A 19,832-nucleotide genomic window follows, 5' to 3' on the forward strand; every position below is an offset into this window, starting at 1 on the left:
TGCTGCTGACTTCCGCGCTGGCAGGCTTTTCACGGCCGGCGCACGATTGGTGTCTTACGATGACAGCACACTTCTTAGAACAAACTTTTCATTAAACACTTTTTTCTTTTAAAATTAGGGATCTTTGAGTGCTTTCTGTTCCAACAACCGTTACTTCATACTTCATTCAAGTAATTTAATAAACAAGCGTTTGTAGTAAACAGACGAACATAGTCGACGAGTGTCAGTCTCGTATATGCAATATTTCTCATTTTATTTTTTATTTTTTTGAAAGCTGATGCGCTTCTGACCTTTATGTTATCGAAGTTGATTGAGCACACGAATAGTAGGGTTACTGACCAGTGTTTCGGTATAGTTCTAAGAACAAAACTCAGTAAACAACATGACTGATCAACCTATTTTTAATATCGTATTAGATGTTACACGTAACGTGTATCCTCAAGACATGTGGCCGGTAATTGAAGAAGTGTCATGATGATCTCTCCATTGGCAAAAGATTCCGGAATAGTCCCCCATTCAGATCTCCGGGAGGGGACTGCCAAGGGGGAGGTTACCATGAGAAAAAGATTAAATAATCAACGAATGGATAACGTTCTACGAGTCGGGGCGTGGAATGTCAGAAGCTTGAACGTGGTAGGGAAACTAGAAATTCTGAAAAGGGAAATGCAAAGGCTCAATCTAGATACAGTAGGGGTCAGTGAAGTGAATTGGAAGGAAGACAAGGATTTCTGGTCAAATGAGTATCGGGTAATATGAACAGCAGCAGAAAGTGGTATAACAGGTGTAGGATTCGTTATGAATAGGAAGGTAGGGCAGAGGGTGTGTTACTGTGAACAGTTCAGTGACCGGGTTGTTCTAATCAGAATCGACAACAGACCAACACCGACAACGATAGTTCAGGTATACATGCCGACGTCGCAAGCTGAAGATGAACAGATAGAGAAAGTGTATGAGGATATTGAAAGGGTAATGCAGTATGTAAAGGGGGACGAAAATCTTCTAGTCATGGGCGACCGGAATGCAGTTGTAGGGGAAGGAGTAGAAGAAAAGGTTACAGGAGAATATGGGCTTGGGACAAGGAATGAAAGAGGAGTAAGACTAATTGAGTTCTGTAACAAGTTTCAGCTGGTAATAGCGAATACCCTGTTCAAGAATCACAAGAGGATGAGGTATGCTTGGAAAAGGCCGGGAGATACGGGAAGATTTCAATTAGATTACATCATGGTCAGACAGAGATTCCGAAATCAGATACTGGACTGTAAGGCGTACCCAGGAGCAGATATAGACTCAGATCACAATATAGTAGTGATGAAGAGTAGGCTGAAGTTCAAGACATTAGTGAGGAAGAATCAATACGCAAAGAAGTGGGATACGGAAGTACTAAGGAATGACGAGATACGTTTGAAGTTCTCTAACGCTATAGATACAGCAATAAGGAATAGCGAAGTAGGCAGTACAGTTGAAGAAGAATGGACATCTCTAAAAAGGGCCACCACAGAAGTTGGGAAGGAAAACATAGGTACAAAGAAGGTATCTGCGAAGAAACCATGGGTAACAGAAGAAATACTTCAGTTGATTGATGAAAGGAGGAAGTACAAACATGTTCCGGGAAAATCAGGAATACAGAAATACAAGTCGCTGAGGAATGAAATGAATAGGAAGTGCAAGGAAGCTAAGACGAAATGGCTGCAGGAAAAATGTGAAGACATCGAAAAAGATATGATTGTCGGAAGGACAGACTCAGCATACAGGAAAGTCAAAACAACCTTTGGTGACATTAAAAGCAACGGTGGTAACATTAAGAGTGCAACGGGAATTCCACTGTTGAATGCAGAGGAGAGAGCAGATAGGTGGAAAGAATACATTGAAAGCCTCTATGAGGGTGAAGATTTGTGTGATGTGATAGAAGAAGAAACAGGAGTCGATTTAGAAGAGATAGGGGATCCAGTATTAGAATCGGAATTTAAAAGAGCTTTGGAGGGCTTACGGTCAAATAAAGCAGAAGGGATACATAACATTCCATCAGAATTTCTAATATCATTGGGGGATGTGGCAACAAAACGACTATTCACATTGGTGAGTAGAATATACGAGTCTGGCGACATACAATCTGACTTTCCGAAAAGCATCATCCACACAATTCCGAAGACGGCAAGAGCAGACAAGTGCGAGAATTATCGATTAATCAGCTTAACAGCTCATGCATCGAAGCTGCTTGCAAGAATAATATACAGAAGAATGGAAAAGAAAATTGAGAATGCGCTAGGTGACGATCAGTTTGGCTTTAGGAAAAGTAAAGGGACGAGAGAGGCAATTCTGACGTTACGGCTAATAATGGAAGCAAGGCTAAAGAAAAATCAAGACACTTTCATAGGATTTGTCGACCTGGAAAAAGCGTTCGACAATATAAAATGGTGCAAGCTGTTCGAGATTCTGAAAAAAGTAGGGGTAAGCCATAGGGAGAGACGAGTCATATACAATATGTACAACAACCAAGAGGGAATAATTAGAGTGGACGATCAAGAACGAAGTGCTCGTATTAAGAAGGGTGTAAGACAAGGCTGTAGCCTTTCGCCCCTACTCTTCAACCTGTACATCGGGGAAGCAATGATGGAAATAAAAGAAAGGTTCAGGAGTGGAATTAAAATACAAGGTGAAATGTTATCAATGATACTATTCGCTGATGACATTGCTATCCTGAATGGAAGTGAAGAAGAATTCAATGATCTGCTGAACGAAATGAATAGTCTAATGAGTACACAGTATGGTTTGAGAGTAAATCGGAGAAAGACGAAGGTAATGAGAAGTAGTAAAAATGAGAACAGCGAGAAACTTAACATCAGGATTGATGTTCACGAAGTCAATGAAGTTAAGGAATTCTGCTACCTAGGCAGTAAAATAACCAATGACTGATGGAGCAAAGAGGACATCTAAAGCAGACTCGCTATGGCAAAAAAGGCATTTCTGGCCAATACTAATATCAAATACCGGCCTTAATTTGAGGAAGAAATTTCTGAGGATGTACGTCTGGAGTACAGCATTTTATGGTAGTGAAACGTGGCCTGTGGGAAACCCGGAACAGAAGAGAATCGAAGCATTTGAGATGTGGTGCTATAGACGAATGTTGAAAATAAGGTGGACTGATAAGGTAAGGAATGAGGAGGTTCTATGCAGAATCGGAGAGGAAAGGAATATGTGGAAAACACTGATAAGGAGAAGGGACAGGATGATAGGACATCTGCTAAGACATGAGGGAATGACTTCCATGGTACTAGAGGGAGCTGTAGAGGGCAAAAAGAGCAGAATTTAAGTCTATTTTGTTGTAAAGAAAACCGTCGACGTACATACACTGAATCGCCAAAGAAACTGGTATAGGAATGCGTATTCAAATACAGAGATATATTTCTGCAGCTTATATATCAGAATACTGCGCTGCGGTCGGCAACGCTTGTATAAGACAACAAGTGTCTGGTGCAGTTGTTAGATCGGTTACTGCTGCTACAATGACAGGCTATCAAGATTCGAGTGAGTTTAAACTTGGTGTTATATTCGGCGCACGAGCGATCGGGTACGGCATCTCTGAGGTAGCGAGGAAGTGGGGCTTTTCCCGTACGACCATTTCACGAGTATGCCACGAATATCAGGAATCCGTTAAAACATTAATCTCCAACATCGCTGTGGCTGGAAATAGATCCAGCAAGAACGGGACCAACGACGACTGAAGAAAATCGTTCAACCCTTCCGCAAATTGCTGCAGGTTTCAGTGCTGGGCCATCAACAGGTGTCAGTATGCTAACCATTCAACGAAACATCATCGATATAGGCTTTCGGAGCTGAAGTCCCACTCGTGTATCCTTGATGACTGCTCGACACAAAGCTTTACGCCTCCTCTGGGCTGATAAATACTTACATTGGACTGTTGATGACTGGAAACATGTTGCCTGGTCGGACGAGTCTCGTTTCAAATTGTATCGACCGGATGGTCGTGTACGGGTATGGAGACAACCTAATGAATCCACTGACCCTGCATGTCAGCAGGGGACTGTTCAAGCTGATGGAGGCTCTGTGATAGTGTGGGGCGTGTGCAGTTGGAGTGACATGGGACCCCTGATACGTTTAGATACGACTCTGACAGGTTGTGGTGGTTCTTTTCATATTATGTATTTTGGTTTTTATATTTTATGAAAAGTTGGAGTATTATTCTGGCTGCTTCACAACTGGAAAATTATTTACGTCACTGACTCAGTTGTGGTACTTCTCGCGTTTAGTTTGCCCGACACGCTGTTTCTATATTAAAAGACACACAATATTTCAGATATACAGCTGCATAACTACTTTTGATAAATTGCAATGCTGAGGAGATTCTCGCAATGTCCGTTAAGCAGCGATCAAAAAACTTTACTGTAATCACGTTAAATGAATATGGTTCAATATTAGAAAAAGTGACTGCTATTACTGTTTCAAAAGAAGAACCGGTAATCAAGAGAAGTCTCCTACATTTACATTTACTTTTAACTATTTGTCACAGTTAGCAAATATTAAAATATTTATCACGACTCTAAGCCGTTATCATCTGAACAACGCTGTTGACCTCTGCGCCAGTGTTCAACTATAAAATTTGCACAAATCGTTAATATATAGCACATCATGAATATAGAAGTTGTTGCAGCAAAACATTAGTGACACTTCTAAGTAATATTTGATTATATTTAGTCTAAATATTAGATGAAACTTACTCGTTTTCGTGCCTCGTCACAAAATGGCTTCTTACACTACCAAGAAAGAAAAGGGATGTGTGCATGATCCTTTTTCAAAAGGAAGAGAGGTTACAATTACATTTACAGATCAAAAATGGCTCTGAGCACTATGGGACTTAACATCTATGGTCATCAGTCCCCTATAACTTAGAACTACTTAAACCTAACTAACCTACGGACATCACACACATCCATATCCGAGGCAGGATTCGAACCTGCGACCGTAGCAGTCGCGCGGCTCCGGACTGAGCGCCTAGAACCGCTAGACCACCGCGGCCGGCTTAAAGATCATATTAATTGATTATAGATTCTTCGTGATTTTTCTACGATCATATTTATTTCGTTTTAACGTCAGTTTTGGTATATTTGCGAATTTATTCAATATATTTTTCATCACGTTATGCGGCGTACTGCCACATGGTGGCAAGTGCGTAAGTATCTTATCTGATCACCTGCATCCTCTCAAGTACATTGTGCATTGCGACGGACTTGGGCAATTACAGCAGGACAATGCGACACCCCACACGTCCAGAATTGCTTCATAGTGGCTCCAGGAACACTCTTCTGAGCCACTTCCACATGCCACCAAACTCCCCAGAGAAGAACGTTATTGAGCATATCTGGAATGCCTTGCAAAGTGCTGTTCAGAAGAGATTTTCACTCCCTCCTACTCTTACGGATATATGGAGAGCCCTGCAGGAGTCGTGGTGTCAGTTCCCTCCAGCACTACTTCAGACATTAGTCGACTCCATGCCACGTCGTGTTGCTCGTGGGGACCCTACACGACATTAAGCAGGTATACCAGTTTCTTTGGCTCTTCAGTGTATATCCTTTTACTAAAGATGCGAATGTATAATAATTACAAGGCGAACGTAGTTTGGCGTTTGAAACATGTAAGATACAAATCTTTCACTTCCATGAACTATTTTGAGAATGTTGTAGAATGTCGTCACCTCTCAATGGGCCCCCTGTAAATGTGAGTATTTTGCTCGCTCGTGAAACTACTGCAGATGGAAATATCTGCCGTATCAGCACTCGTAATTTTAAATTATGTACTCAAATGTGGAGCAGTCGGCTATCAGCAAACTGTCGTGTAATTTATGATTAAATGTACACAGCAATCGTAAACATCATTTAATGCACGCGGTCAATATTTAGTGTGTATTTAAAGCTTGGTCATATTTATCTGCGAAATAATCTCGCGTATAGTGGTCGTTTAGTTTACGAGCGCCGTGGGAATATTGATATTTACGCTGCGTGGGTTTGCCGTGAGGATATTGTCCCGTCTGCAAACGCTAGCCACACGCACAAACGCACACACACACACACACACACACACACACACACACATACACACACATAAACACACAAATACACAGACGTCCGCTGTTTAGTTGCCGTCCTAAAAGCCGAGCGCCAAACGCGGCGCTGTCGCTGTTAACGAACAAATCGCCAAAGATTCTGCATTTGCCAGCACTGAGCTCCAGGCGGGGCATGTCGTTAACTCTAGAATTTAAGCCGGTGCATTCTCAACTCTGTAGGTGATCGAGATTTTTCCGTCGATCGACCAGTCTCATTAGCAAATAATACAAATAAATACTGAAAACTGTTGAGACTGAAGTCTGAAACCATAACTCAGAGCAAAATTCCTTTTTCTGCGATTTTCGAGCAAATAAAAATTAGGTTTTCTTAATGGATTACACCAAAACAGTTTGTTGTGGAAAGATTAGAAACACCAGAAAATAAAATTATGTTGTCCCGAAAATATCTTTATAATATGGAATACATCAATGCAACTAAAATTGCGAATATACATAAACTAAAAATATTTATTGGCTAAAGGCTGGCCATACTAGCTTTCAGATTGGCTACTCACCTTCAGTCAAATATTTCTCTACAGTGTAGAAGGAGCTATTAGGAGAGATAATCTTAATCTGCTATTGCAGAGTGAAAATTCGTTCTAGGCTCAATCCTCCAGACTTTCGCTAGTCCATATCTTCTCAGTAGCCTCTGTGGCAGGAGTGCTAGTCCTGCAGAGTATGCAAAAGACCTTCTGTGAAGGATATTTTCATATTACATTCTTCATGATGTGTCGACAGAAGTGCCGACACAGTGTTAATTTGAGGGGGCCGATAGGCACGCTATCTAACGCAGACGGGCGTGAATTCTGGAACAGGATAACTATTGAATGGTAGCAAGAAAAGTACGTAGCTGCTTTATACTTAACTTTAATGACTCCTTGTGATACATCTCTCTTGACTATACAAATGCGACTCGTAAGATACATGCACTGTTACAATTGGCGCCTTGCTAGGTCGTAGCCATGGACTTAGCAGAAGGCTATTCTAACTGACTCTCGGCAAATGAGAGGAAGGCTTCGTCCGTATTGTCGCTAGCAATGTCGTCCGTGCAACTGGGCGAGTGCTCGTCCGTATCTCGAGACCTGCCTTGTGGTGGCGCTAGGTCTGCGATCACACAGTGGCGACACGCGGGTCCGACATGTACTAAATGGCCCGCGGCCGGTTTAAGCTACCACCTAGCAAGTGTGGTGCCTGGCGGTGACACCACATTCCTCCCCCGCAAATCGGCGAACGGTCGTGTGATTAGGCTTCCGCCCGCCGTGGGGAGGACCCCATGTTGACGTATGCGATGAGGTGGGGAGCCTAACAACAGGCGAGGCTGTGCCACCCGCACCCGGCCATTCGGTCCGAGGGGATCTAGGAAACGCCTGAAAACCTAGTCCAGGGTGCACGTCAACATGCGGGGTATGCGCCCGTAATGAGACAGGAGGGGCCGAAGGGTCGACCTCCATTGCGTCGGGGTACCCGACGCGCGATGACGTCATGTGGTCCGGAGCGGGCAAGAGGTCCATGGCGGAGGACGGCTGGTCACGGGAAGCGATCGGCGGCGCGTGACCCAGGGAGGCGCTTGGCGGCTGCAGCGAAGCGTCGAATGCGGGCGGCGCCGGCGGGAGAACAGGCGGCGGCGGCGGCGGCGGCGGCGGCGGCGGCGGCTGCTGCTGCGGCGGCGCGTCGAAATGGGGCAAAATGGAAGGCATCGTCGGTAACACCTGGGGATGAGGCGAGCCAGTAGATGGGTCCCCAGGGCGCTGACCGGACAGCACCGTCGCTGAAAGCAGACGGGGAGCGGCAGAACCCGTGCGACGGCAGAGGCGCAGCTGATTGAGATGCCGACGCACCTCACCAGAGGCCCCCAAAACCAAATACATCGCGCGGCCGAGGCAGCGAAGAATGCGCCCTGCGAGCCAACGCCGTGAACCGCGATAGTTGCGATAAAATACAACGTCGCCTGGAGCAAAAGCAGGAGTCTGCCGCTGCACAGGAACCTGATGCGGCGGATGCAGCAAAGACATCAAGGTGCGATGAGGACGACCGTGGAGCAACTCAGCCGGCGAGCGACCATCTCGGGGCTGAGAGCGATACGAAGACAAAAAGAGCAACAATGCGTCCTCCCGAGAATGCGACTCTTTCAATTTCAACATCTGTGACTTGAAAGTCCGGACCAATCGTTCAGCGGCACCGTTTGACTGAGGCGAAAACGGCGCGGATGTCAGATGTTGAATACCATTGGCCTGGCAGAATGACTGAAATTCTGCGGACATGAACTGTGGGCCATTGTCGGAAACAACAGTCTGCGGAAGACCTTCAATGCAAAAGATAGCAGACAACGCTTGGATGGTGGCGGAGGACGTCGTGGAAGACATCCGGACAACAAAAGGAAAATGACTGTAGGCATCGACCAGAACCAACCATCGAGCATTCCAGAATGGACCAGCAAAATCGATGTGCAAGCGTTGCCAAGGGGAAGTGGCTTTTGGCCACGAAAAGACCTTCCGCGGCGGCGCGGATTGTTGTTCGGCACACGTCATGCAAGAAGAACACATATTCGTAATCGCAGCATCTAGTCCGAACCAAGTACAGTGCTGACGAGCAAGTTGTTTCGTTCGCACTATACCCCAATGTCCTTGGTGAAGAAGCCGTAAGACAGAGGACTGTAACGAACGTGGGACCACGACTCTGGACTGATCATTATCAGAACGCAACAACAAAACACCACGTCGAAAAAAAAGTCTCTCCCTGTGAGCAAAAAATCGGCGAACCAACGGATCCTCGATCCGTGACTTTGACAAAGGCCATTGCGTAGCAACAAAACGCAAAACGGTAGCAAGGACAGGGTCAGCAGCTGTAGCTGTAGCTACACGACGAAAATCAATCGGAAACGATTCGACCCCTTCATCGGTTTCCGAATCAATGAACATGCAAGCAAGTTCGGAAGAATCAAATGCTTTATCCTCAGCAACAGGCAAACGGGACAACGCATCGGCGGTTTCCGGGCTTAGCAGTGGACCGATACAAGATATCGTAGCGGTACTGCGAGAGGAAAATAGACCAGCGAAATAATTTCTGCGCTGTACGTGGAGGTACAGGCTTGGTCGGATGAAAAAGCGATGTCAAAGGTTTGTGGTCCGTGATGATGGTGAAGTGACGACCATACAAGAAATCATGGTTACAATAGACATGTTAAACAACTGAAATAAATCTAAACCAAACAAGTTCACTGCAGCAGAGGAACGAAGAACGTAAAATGACACAAGTTTTGTTTGTCCCTTGTATGTTGCAAGAAGGCTGCACTGTCCTAACACAGGAATTTGCTGTCCTGAATATGTACTGAGCCGAACACTTGCGGCACGCAACGTTGGTTTGCCCAGTTGTTTGTACGTGTCGTGATTGAGCAATGAAACTGCAGCTCCGGTATCGAGCTGGAATGGTATGACCTTGCCATTAAAGTCCAAATCTACAAAAAGTTTATTGTCCTGCTGACGCCAAGAGCGACTGTCTCGTGCAATTTGAACAGACACTGGTACAGAATCACTTGCTAATTGACGTGATTTCCGGCGACGTCGACGCACACGTTTTGCGGGACGAACACAGTCACTGTTAGAGAAAGTGGCACTGGACGAAGCGGAATTAACGACATGAATGTCCATGGGCGAAGGTCCACGAGCCTGAGTGTCCTTAGTTCGATTCCGGCGCGAAGCAAAGGGCCTGGAATGGTTGTGATTGTCTGATCTGAGCTTTTTCTGGCAAACACTTTGAACATGTCCTTTCCTATTGCAGAAACAGCAAATAGCTTGGCGTGACGGGCAATGTTCACGCGAATGTCGAGTAGCACACCGCGGGCATGATTTCACTGCATTTGTGTGCTGGCGCGGCACACCTGGCTTAGCGCGCGGCGGCAGCTGCGTCGAAGTACGCGAGGGCCGGTTACCGGGTCGCGCAGCGCGTCCAGCGGGCCGGTTAATGTTACACACGGCCGGCGAAGTTTCAAAAGATTCCTGAGCACAGTCAAGTGTGTCTTGTCTATCTAATATGTCTATCACTTGTTGAAGGGAGGGATTAACTAGTTTCAAAATTTGCTCCCATATGCGAACATCAGAAACGTTCTGTGCAATTGCATCACGCACCATTGTATCTGAATAAGAAAGACCACAGTCACATTCAAAGGCACAGTCCCTAGTAAGTCCTTGCAATGTTGCTACCCACTCCCTATTAGTTTGACCGGCCATACGTTTCGTACGAAAAAACGTATACCGTTTGGCAACCACATTAACTGTTTCTTTGAAATAGGCATCTAAAGCAGACAAAATTTCCTCGTAGGACAGAGTTGCTACGTCGCGGCGGGGAAACAATTTCACTATCACACGGTAGGTGGACACACCGACACAAGAAAGCAAAAACGGCTGCCGCTCTTTACTTTGAATTCTGTAGGCGGCTAGATGGAAGGCGAACTGTCGGGACCATTCGGTCCACGACTCGTGCGCCGGGTCGTAGTTCCTAAATGGCGGTGCAACTGCGAGTTGTGGCTGCGGTAGCGGTGAAGCGGCGGCTACCGCATCGGTTTGAATGGCACGTTGACCCTGGACGAGCTGTCCAAGGGCATCCAATAACGCCTGCGTCTGCTGATTCTGCAAGCGATAAAATTCGGACAGTACATCTGGCGAAGCCATGACACAAATAAATGTAAGCAATCAGAAAGAACACTTTAAATCGTCGCCAAATGATGTGTCGACAGAAGTGCCAACACAGTGTTAATTTGAGGGCGCCGATAGGCACGCTATCTAACGCAGACGGGCGTGAATTCTGGAACAGGATAACTATTGAATGGTAGCAAGAAAAGTACGTAGCTGCTTTATACTTAACTTTAATGACTCCTTGTGATACATCTCTCTTGACTATACAAATGCGACTCGTAAGATACATGCACTGTTACAATTGGCGCCTTGCTAGGTCGTAGCCATGGACTTAGCAGAAGGCTATTCTAACTGACTCTCGGCAAATGAGAGGAAGGCTTCGTCCGTATTGTCGCTAGCAATGTCGTCCGTACAACTGGGCGAGTGCTCGTCCGTATCTCGAGACCTGCCTTGTGGTGGCGCTAGGTCTGCGATCACACAGTGGCGACACGCGGGTCCGACATGTACTAAATGGCCCGCGGCCGGTTTAAGCTACCACCTAGCAAGTGTGGTGCCTGGCGGTGACACCACACTTCAGAAATTCGGTTAAGTTTATAGATGGATCTTTGTAGCGAATTGTCACTATCCTGTACAACTGCAAGGTCGTCTGCAAAAAGCATCATATTAAAAATGTGTTATTTGGTAATCCTAAGCAAGTGTCAATTTGTTTCCATGTTTCAATTTTATCGTCATTTATCAAAAATTTGGGTGACAGTCTATACCTTTGTTGAACGTCTTGGTTTGTAGGGATGTCTTTCGATATAGCTTGGTTAATCCTTATTTTTGTACTTCAATACAGGCTTTCTATCACCTTTATTATTTGCTGAGGATATCCTTTCTTGTGTAATATGTTCCATAAAACTTTCCTATATACCTGGCCCAAAGTTTTTTCTAGGTCTACATATGCGATGTGTTTTCCTACTGAACTCTCTTTGTTTCTCTATATGTGAAGTGTGAAGACGTTACCAGTACAGGATATTACACTTCTGAAACCATTTTGTTCTTCAGATAAGAGAGTTTCCTCAGTAATTTGTACTCGTTAATGTATTTTCTTAGCGTAAATCTTACACACTGTGACTGCTAATGTTCCACCAAGGTGACTATTACATTCATTTCGCCTAACTTTTCAAAGATTGATATAACATCTGTAAGCTGTCGATGGTTTCGGGATTATATAAATGAAGAAGTCTGAACTTTAAAAATAAATCCCCATATTTAAGTATTTATGGCATCAGGTCCCATTGCTTTCCCGTCTTTTTTATTTTATTCATGGCCTCGTTTAATTCTTGGATTTTTATGAGATAGTCGTCATGTGGTTTATCTATTTCGGATGAGTTGCCCTCTAATACTTAGTATGAAAATATCCATTGCTAAAACATAAGTGATGACTTTCAAAGGGACAAAACCGGTAAGGTCTAAAATCATAATAGGAAACAAAACCATGAAACGAGTTACTCATTTCAGTTATCACGGAACCATTATAAGCTACCAGAATTAAAAGACGTTGACAACAAACGATAGAAATATCAAATTATATGCGGAACAATGAGTAAAACATTGAGAATGAAGTGTCGGCAGAAGTGCCAACACCGTGTTGTTTGAGGAAGCCGAAATGCACGCTATAAGCTCACGCAGAATGGCGTGAGGTCTGAAACAGCATACGTAATGAACGCTATAAAGAAAAGTACGTAGCTGCTGGAATACTTAACTTTAATCCACAGTTGGGGAACATTGGTCTTGTTGATACAGTATTATCATTTCAATATAAATTGGTGATGGCGCCTTGCTAGGTCGTCTCGGCAAAGGAGAGCGTAGTTCTCAGTGAACCTTTCCTAGCAAAGTCGGCTGTACAAATGGGGCGAGTGCTAGTAAGTCTCTCTAGACCTGCCGTGTGGCGGCGCTCGGTCTGCAATCACTGATAGTGGCGACACGCGGGTCCGTCGTATACTAGCGGACCGCGGCCGATTTAAAAAGGCTACCACCTAGCAAGTGTGGTGTCTGGCGGTGACACCACAGAGAAATATAGTGAACAAGACACAAACATCAAGTTTTAAAGGTAATGGCCATCCCCAGATTGCTATTTGAAAGTGAAACTTGTACAACTACTACTAAAAAAAAAAAAAAAAAAAAAAAAAGAAATTAGTGTCCGTACAGGAGAAATGAAATTTGTTAGAGAAGTGACAGGCTGCACAAGATTAGGTAGACTAAGAAATGGAGAAATAAGAGCAGGGCTTGGGATGTATGCTACAAATGAGAAACTCCAGTCTAATCGACAAAAATTTGTTTGGAATATGGTTCCAGGACAAACAGTGGTCTTTGCATTATAATTTGTTTTAATAGACAAAGTCGTGGTCGCATTTAACTTTTTTATTTGTATCTTCAGATGACCGGTTTCGATCTTCTAAGAGGCCACCTTCAAATCTCACATTCCTTGATGACCGTATGAATTGTTGGTGTGGAGCAAGTCCATTTCTGCAGGCAGGAGAACACGACCTGCACCAATTGGCCTGCTCCATGCCAACGATTCCTATGGTCAGGAAGGAATGTAAGATCTGAAGATGATCTCTCAAAAGATCGTAAATGATCACCTAAAAATGAAAATGAAAAATTTAAATAACTAATTTAGATACGGGCTAGAACATCTACACAGAATGCCAGATTCTGGAATGCCAAGACCTTTAGGTATAAGGCCCGTAGGAAGACCAAGAAAGTGATAGCTGGATACTTAAAAGACGGAAAAGGCCTATCGCCTGGATCATGATGGTACAAGAAGAACTTCTGAGATGTTTGGAAGGTCGATGGGTTATTAGCGGAAGTAAAACTGTAAGAACTGGTCGTAAGTCGTGCTCGGGTGGCACAGCTGGTAGAGTGCTTACTCGTCGAAGGTAAAGGTCCCCGGTTCAGACCCGATACGGTTTCCGGTATTAATCTGTCAGGAAGTTGCATGTCAGCGAACTCTTCTTTCTGGACGTGAGTTTATAAATAAACCAAAACTGTCTTATTTCAAGAAATTCATAACCAGTTGTTGTATCGAGCGCCCAGCATGGAATAGTACTGGAACTTTCTAACTGGCGCTCACAACACAATGTGTCCAGAGAATGTGCACTACCACGTTACCGCCATCTTAGGGAAAGGCCGAATCACTGATATGAGTGACAAGAGAGTATTATACAGAGAGATAACGGAAGCAGTTGAATATAGTGGAATGACTGCAGAACAAATGCTGACGAGATGACTTGTGGCTAGAGTGTGGCAAGAAGAGTACGCGTGATTCCTTTTACGAGAGACTAAATTACATGAAGATGCCTTGGTTGATTGACTGGCACTGAGTAATAGACATGAAACAACAGCTGCATTCCGAGCAGACGTTATGGGCAAGATGGTCACCACGAACCGTTGGCAATACCGGAAACTAGGTTGAGTTCTTGAGTTGCGATGGGGCGTTTACAGCTGGCACTATGTTACAGACAACAGAGACTAGCACCGTATAGAGCCAGGGTCAATTGGAACACTGAGAGGCACTCTGCGATGTTCAGTGATGAGTCTCACTTCTGTTGCCGACAGTCAGATCATCGTCAGAGTGTCTGTAGATGATCTGGTTAAAGGATACGGGAAGCAGCGGTTTTTGAGAACTATATGTCTCCAACTCATGGTGTAGGGAGCTGATTTGGTAACTGCTAAAAGGAGACGGAGCGCTGGCCAGTATGTGGCAGAAATGGTTAACACATATTGTCATACCATTCATGATCAGGGTTCCAAGTGGCATATTGTAGGAAGGTAATCGAAGACCCCATCTCTTCGCACCAAATTCACCTTGAGGAGTGTTCGGATCCTTGACTATCCTGCTGAGAACCCTGATTTATCATTTACGACGTATAGGGGATGCGATGACAAGACATGAACTTCGATGACAACCACCAGGCGTCAGTCTTCATGAACTGAAGGATAATGTACGAGGAGCAGTCAAAGAGTTCTCCCGAATTTCTTTGTAATATTACCACAATATAGGAACACATTTACTTAAGCGCCTTCAATATAACCTTCTTCATACCACGCACACTTGTTCCAGGGCTCCTGCCGTTGCTGGAAATAACGATGAAGTCATATTTTGTATCTTCCAAAGTCCAACTGTCACTTTGGTTTTGATATATTCTACAGTGACAAAACAGTTACTTTTAAGAGCATTTTTGATCTTGGGGCAGAGCTAGAAAGCCGCAGGTGCGAAAACCGGTGAGTATGGAGGCTGATAGAGGAGCAGAAGTTCGTCTCTACGAGCCATGTTCTCACTACAAGCGATGAGTGGGAGAAAGCATTCTCTTGATGGAGTGTCCTTTTTTCGTTCAATTTCGCAGGACATCGTCATCGGATTGCCTCCCTCAGACGTTTTAAAACCTGCATGTCTAAACAGCCACTAACAGTTTGCCCATCTGATATAAGTTCATGGTGCACCACACGTTTGATGCCGAAAAACGCAATGAGCTTCGTGCTTTCTTTCGCCGAGGACTGGATGTTGTGTGCCATTCTGACGACTGCCTTTTTTTCTCTAGGTCAATCATGTACACTCAGTGTGGTATGCCTTGTCGATACGAGACCATGGGCGCCTACACCAGCAACGGAATGGCAAGTTTCAATGAGACGCTGACAGCGATCGCGTGGCATCTGGTGGACCCAATGCCAGCCGGAGTGGCCGAGCAGGTGGGAGGCACTACAGTGTGGAACCGGGCGACTGCTACGGTCGCAGGTTCGAATCCTGCCTTGGGCATGGATGTGTGTGATGTCCTTAGGTTACTTAGGGTTAAGTAGTTCTAATTCCTAGGGGACTGATGACCTTAGAAGTTAAGTCCTATAGTGCTCAGAGACATTTGAACCTTTTTTTTTTTTTTTTTTTTTTTTGTGGACCTAATGGTGCGCGCCTGCTGAGCCGCTCCTCCAGCGGCTCCATACCACGAGCGTCCTCTGATGCTGCAGTACTTGAAGACTGGAGGCAGCCAGAAAGCACACTCACACTTGGTGCATCTTTCCATAGTCACCTTGTAGAGGCTCTGACAATGACAATCATGATTTAGTACAGACAGCCTCATCCTTGTTGAAAATGAGAGCTGGATCCTACTTCTTACTGTATTACAACGAATATGTGATCCCTGCCGCCGTTGGATAAGCAGCTGCAGCAGCAAGTCGTATACCCCCAGCTTACTTATTTGTTACATAGTTTAATATTTAATTTCTTTGCGTGTTTTTGGGTACTTGCATTGTTTAATTCATAAATTTCGGGCGTATTATAGTATTTGAGAGTTGTAGCATCGCGCTTTAGTGTTTACTTCGTAGATTCTTACTTAAATTGCGTGTGAGTTTCGTATAGGAGTTGTAATTTCGAGTTTTAGTTACTGTAATCGTAAATTCAGGCAGATTGTAGCGCAGTCCTTAGGTATTTGTGTAGGTTAGTTAATACATTCTTTGCGTGTTTCCCTTGCGTTATCTAGGCACTGACTCGTGCTTCAGTAACCGTTGTTCAACATCGATTAGAATGGACAGGGACTGTGATTGCTGTGTTCCGATGAGGGCTGAGTTGGCATCCCTTCGCTCACAGCTGCAAGCGGCGCTGACTCCGGTCGCGCCGCTTGAGGCTGTTGTCAATGGGCACCACTGTGGGGAGCCGGACTTGGGTATCACGGGGATGTCAACCTCGTCCCGTCTGTCCCCAGATCGGTCTGCCGCTGTGGTTTCCCCGGTTGCTGCCCGTAGTGGGGCTGAGCCCTCGCCTGTGGTTGATTGGGAGGTCGTTCCAAGGCATGACAGGCAGCGAAAGACGTCCCCGTAGGCTAATCAGAAAGCCTCCCCAGTGCGTCTGACAAACAGGTTTCAGGTACTGTCTCTGGCTGAGCCAGATGCAGCTGCCTGCCCTGTTTCAGAGGATGATTCTCAGTCTTCAAGGTCCGGGCAATCACAGAGAGTGGGTTCATTGGTAGCTGGGAGCTCCAATGTTAGGCGCGTAATGGGGCCCCTTATTGATATGGGTGCTAAGGAGGGGAAGAAATCCACTGTGCACTCCGTGTGCATTCCGGGTGGAGTCATTCCTGATGTGGATAGGGTCCTTCCGGATGCCATGAAGAGCACAGGGTGCAGCCAGCTGCAGGTGGTGGCACATGTCGGCACTAATGACGTGTGTCGCTTTGGATCTGAGGAAATTCTCTCTGGATTCCAGCGGCTATCTGATTTGGTGAAGGTTGCCGGTCTTGCTTATGAGATGAAGGCAGAGCTCACCATCTGCAGCATCGTTGACAGAACCGACTGCGGACTTTTGGTGCAGAACCGGGTGGAGGGTCTGAATCAGAGGCTCAGACGGTTTTGCGACCGTGTTGGCTGCAGATTCCGTGACTTGCGCCATAGGGTGGTGGGGCTTCGGGTTCCACTGAATAGGTCAGGAGTTCACTACACTCAGCTGGCGGCTACACGGGTAGCGGAGGCTGTGTGGCGTGGACTGGGCGGTTTTTTAGATTAGAAGGCCTCGGGAAAGAACGGGGTGGGCTGCAATCTCAAAGGGTGCATGGGTCAAGGAACAGTCGGAATTGTAGTTGTAAATTGTTGTAGTTGTGCTGGGAAAGTCCCTGAGTTTCAAGCGCTAATAGAAAGCACTGAAGCTGAAATCGTTATAGGTACAGAAAGCTGGCTAAAGCTTGAAATAAGTTCTGCAGAAATTTTTACGAAGTCTCAGATGGTGTTCAGGAAAGATAGATTAGGCAGAATTGGTTGTGGAGTGTTTGTGTCTGTCAGTAGTGGTTTATCTTGTAGTAAAGTCGAAGTAGATACTCCGTGCGAATTGGTATGGGTGGAGGTTATACTTAACAGCCGAGCTAAGTTAATAATTGGCTCCTTCTACCGGCCCCCAGACTCCGATGAAATAGTTGCGGAACAGTTCAGAGAGAATTTGAGTCTCGTAACAAATAAATAACCCACTCATACGGTTATAGTTGGTGGGGACTTCAAACTTCCCTCGACATGTTGGCAAAAATACTTGTTCAAAACCGGTGGTAGGCAGAAAACATCTTCCGAGATGGTCCTAAATGCTTTCTCCGAAATTTATTTCGAGCAGTTAGTTCACGAACCCGCGCGAATTGTAAATGGTTGCGAAAACACACTTGACCTCTTAGCCACCAACAATCCAGAGCTGATAGAGAGCATCATGACTGATACAGGGATTAGTGATCACAAGGTCGTTGTAGCTGGGCTCAAAACCGTTTCTTCAAAATCCACCAGAAACAAACGCAAAATAATTTCATTTAAAAAAGCGGATAAAGTGTCACTAGAAGCCTTCCTAAGAGACAATCTCCATTCCTTCCGAACTGACTATGCAAATGTAGACGAGATGTGGCTCAAATTCAAAGATATAGTAGCAACAGCAATTGAGAGATTCATACCTCATAAATTGGTACGAGATGGAACTGATCCCCCGTGGTACACAAAACAGGTCCGAACTCTGTTGCAGAGGCAACGGAAAAAGCATGCGAAGTTCAGAAGAACGCGAAATCCCGAAGACTGGCTAAAATTTACTGACGCGCGAAATTTGGCACGGACTTGAATGCGGGATGCCTTTAATAGGTTCCACAACGAAACATTGTCTCGAAATTTGGTAGAAAATCCGAAAAAATTCTGATCGTATGTAAAGTACACAAGCGGCAAGACGCAGTCAATACCTTCGCTGCGCAGTGCCGATGGTACTGTTACCGACGACTGTGCCGCTAAAGCGGAGTTATTGAAGGCAGTTTTCCGAAATTCCTTCACCAGGGAAGAGGAATGGAATATTCCAGAATTTGAAACACGAACAGCTGCTAGCATGAGTTTCTTAGAAGTAGATACTTTAGGGGTTGCGAAGCAACTCAAATCGCCTGATACGGGCAAGTCTTCAGGTCCAGATTGTATACCGATTAGGTTCCTTTCAGATTACGCTGATACAATAGCTCCCTACTTAGCACTCATATACAACCGCTCGCTCACCGATAGATCTGTACCTACAGATTGGAAAATTGCGCAGGTCGCACCAGTGTTTAAGAAGGGTAGTAGGAGTAATCCATCTAACTACAGACCTATATCATTGACGTCGGTTTTCAGTAGGGTTTTGGAGCATATACTGTATTCAAACATTACGAATCACCTCGAAGGGAACGATCTATTGATACGTAATCAGCATGGTTTCAGAAAACATTGTTCTTGTGCAACACAGCTAGCTCTTTATTCGCACGAAGTAATGGCCGCTATCGACAGAGGATCTCAAGTTGATTCCGTATTTCTAGATTTCCGGAAAGTTTTTGACACCGTTCCTCACAAGCGACTTCTAATCAAGCTGCGGGCCTATAGGGTATCGTCTCAGTTGTGCGACTGGATTCGTGATTTCCTGTCAGGAAGGTCGCAGTTCGTAGTAATAGACGGCAAATCATCGAGTAAAACTGAAGTGATATCAGGTGTTCCCCAGGGAAGCGTCCTGGGACCTCTGCTGTTCTTGATCTATATAAATGACCTGGGTGACAATCTGAGCAATTCTCTTAGGTTGTTCGCAGATGATGCTGTAATTTACCGTCTAGTAAGGTCATCCGAAGACCAGTATCAGTTGCAAAGCGATTTAGAAAAGATTGCTGTATGGTGTGGCAGGTGGCAGTTGACGCTAAGTAATGAAAAGTGTGAGGTGATCCACATGAGTTCCAAAAGAAATCCGTTGGAATAAGATTACTCGATAAATAGTATAATTCTCAAGGCTGTCAATTCAACTAAGTACCTGGGTGTTAAAATTACGAACAACTTCAGTTGGAAAGACCACATAGATAATATTGTGGGGAAGGCGAGCCGAAGGTTGCGTTTCATTGGCAGGGCACTTAGAACAAGTCCACTAAAGAGACAGCTTGCACTACACTCGTTCGTCCTCTGTTAGAATATTGCTGCGCGGTGTGGGATCCTTACCAGGTGGGATTGACGGAGGACATCGAAAGGGTGCAAAAAAGGGCAGCTCGTCTTGTATTATCACGTAGTAGGGGAGAGAGTGTGGCAGATATGAT

The sequence above is a fragment of the Schistocerca piceifrons genome, chromosome 1, assembly GCF_021461385.2.
Source record: "Schistocerca piceifrons isolate TAMUIC-IGC-003096 chromosome 1, iqSchPice1.1, whole genome shotgun sequence".
NCBI classification, from domain to species: Eukaryota; Metazoa; Arthropoda; class Insecta; order Orthoptera; family Acrididae; genus Schistocerca; species Schistocerca piceifrons.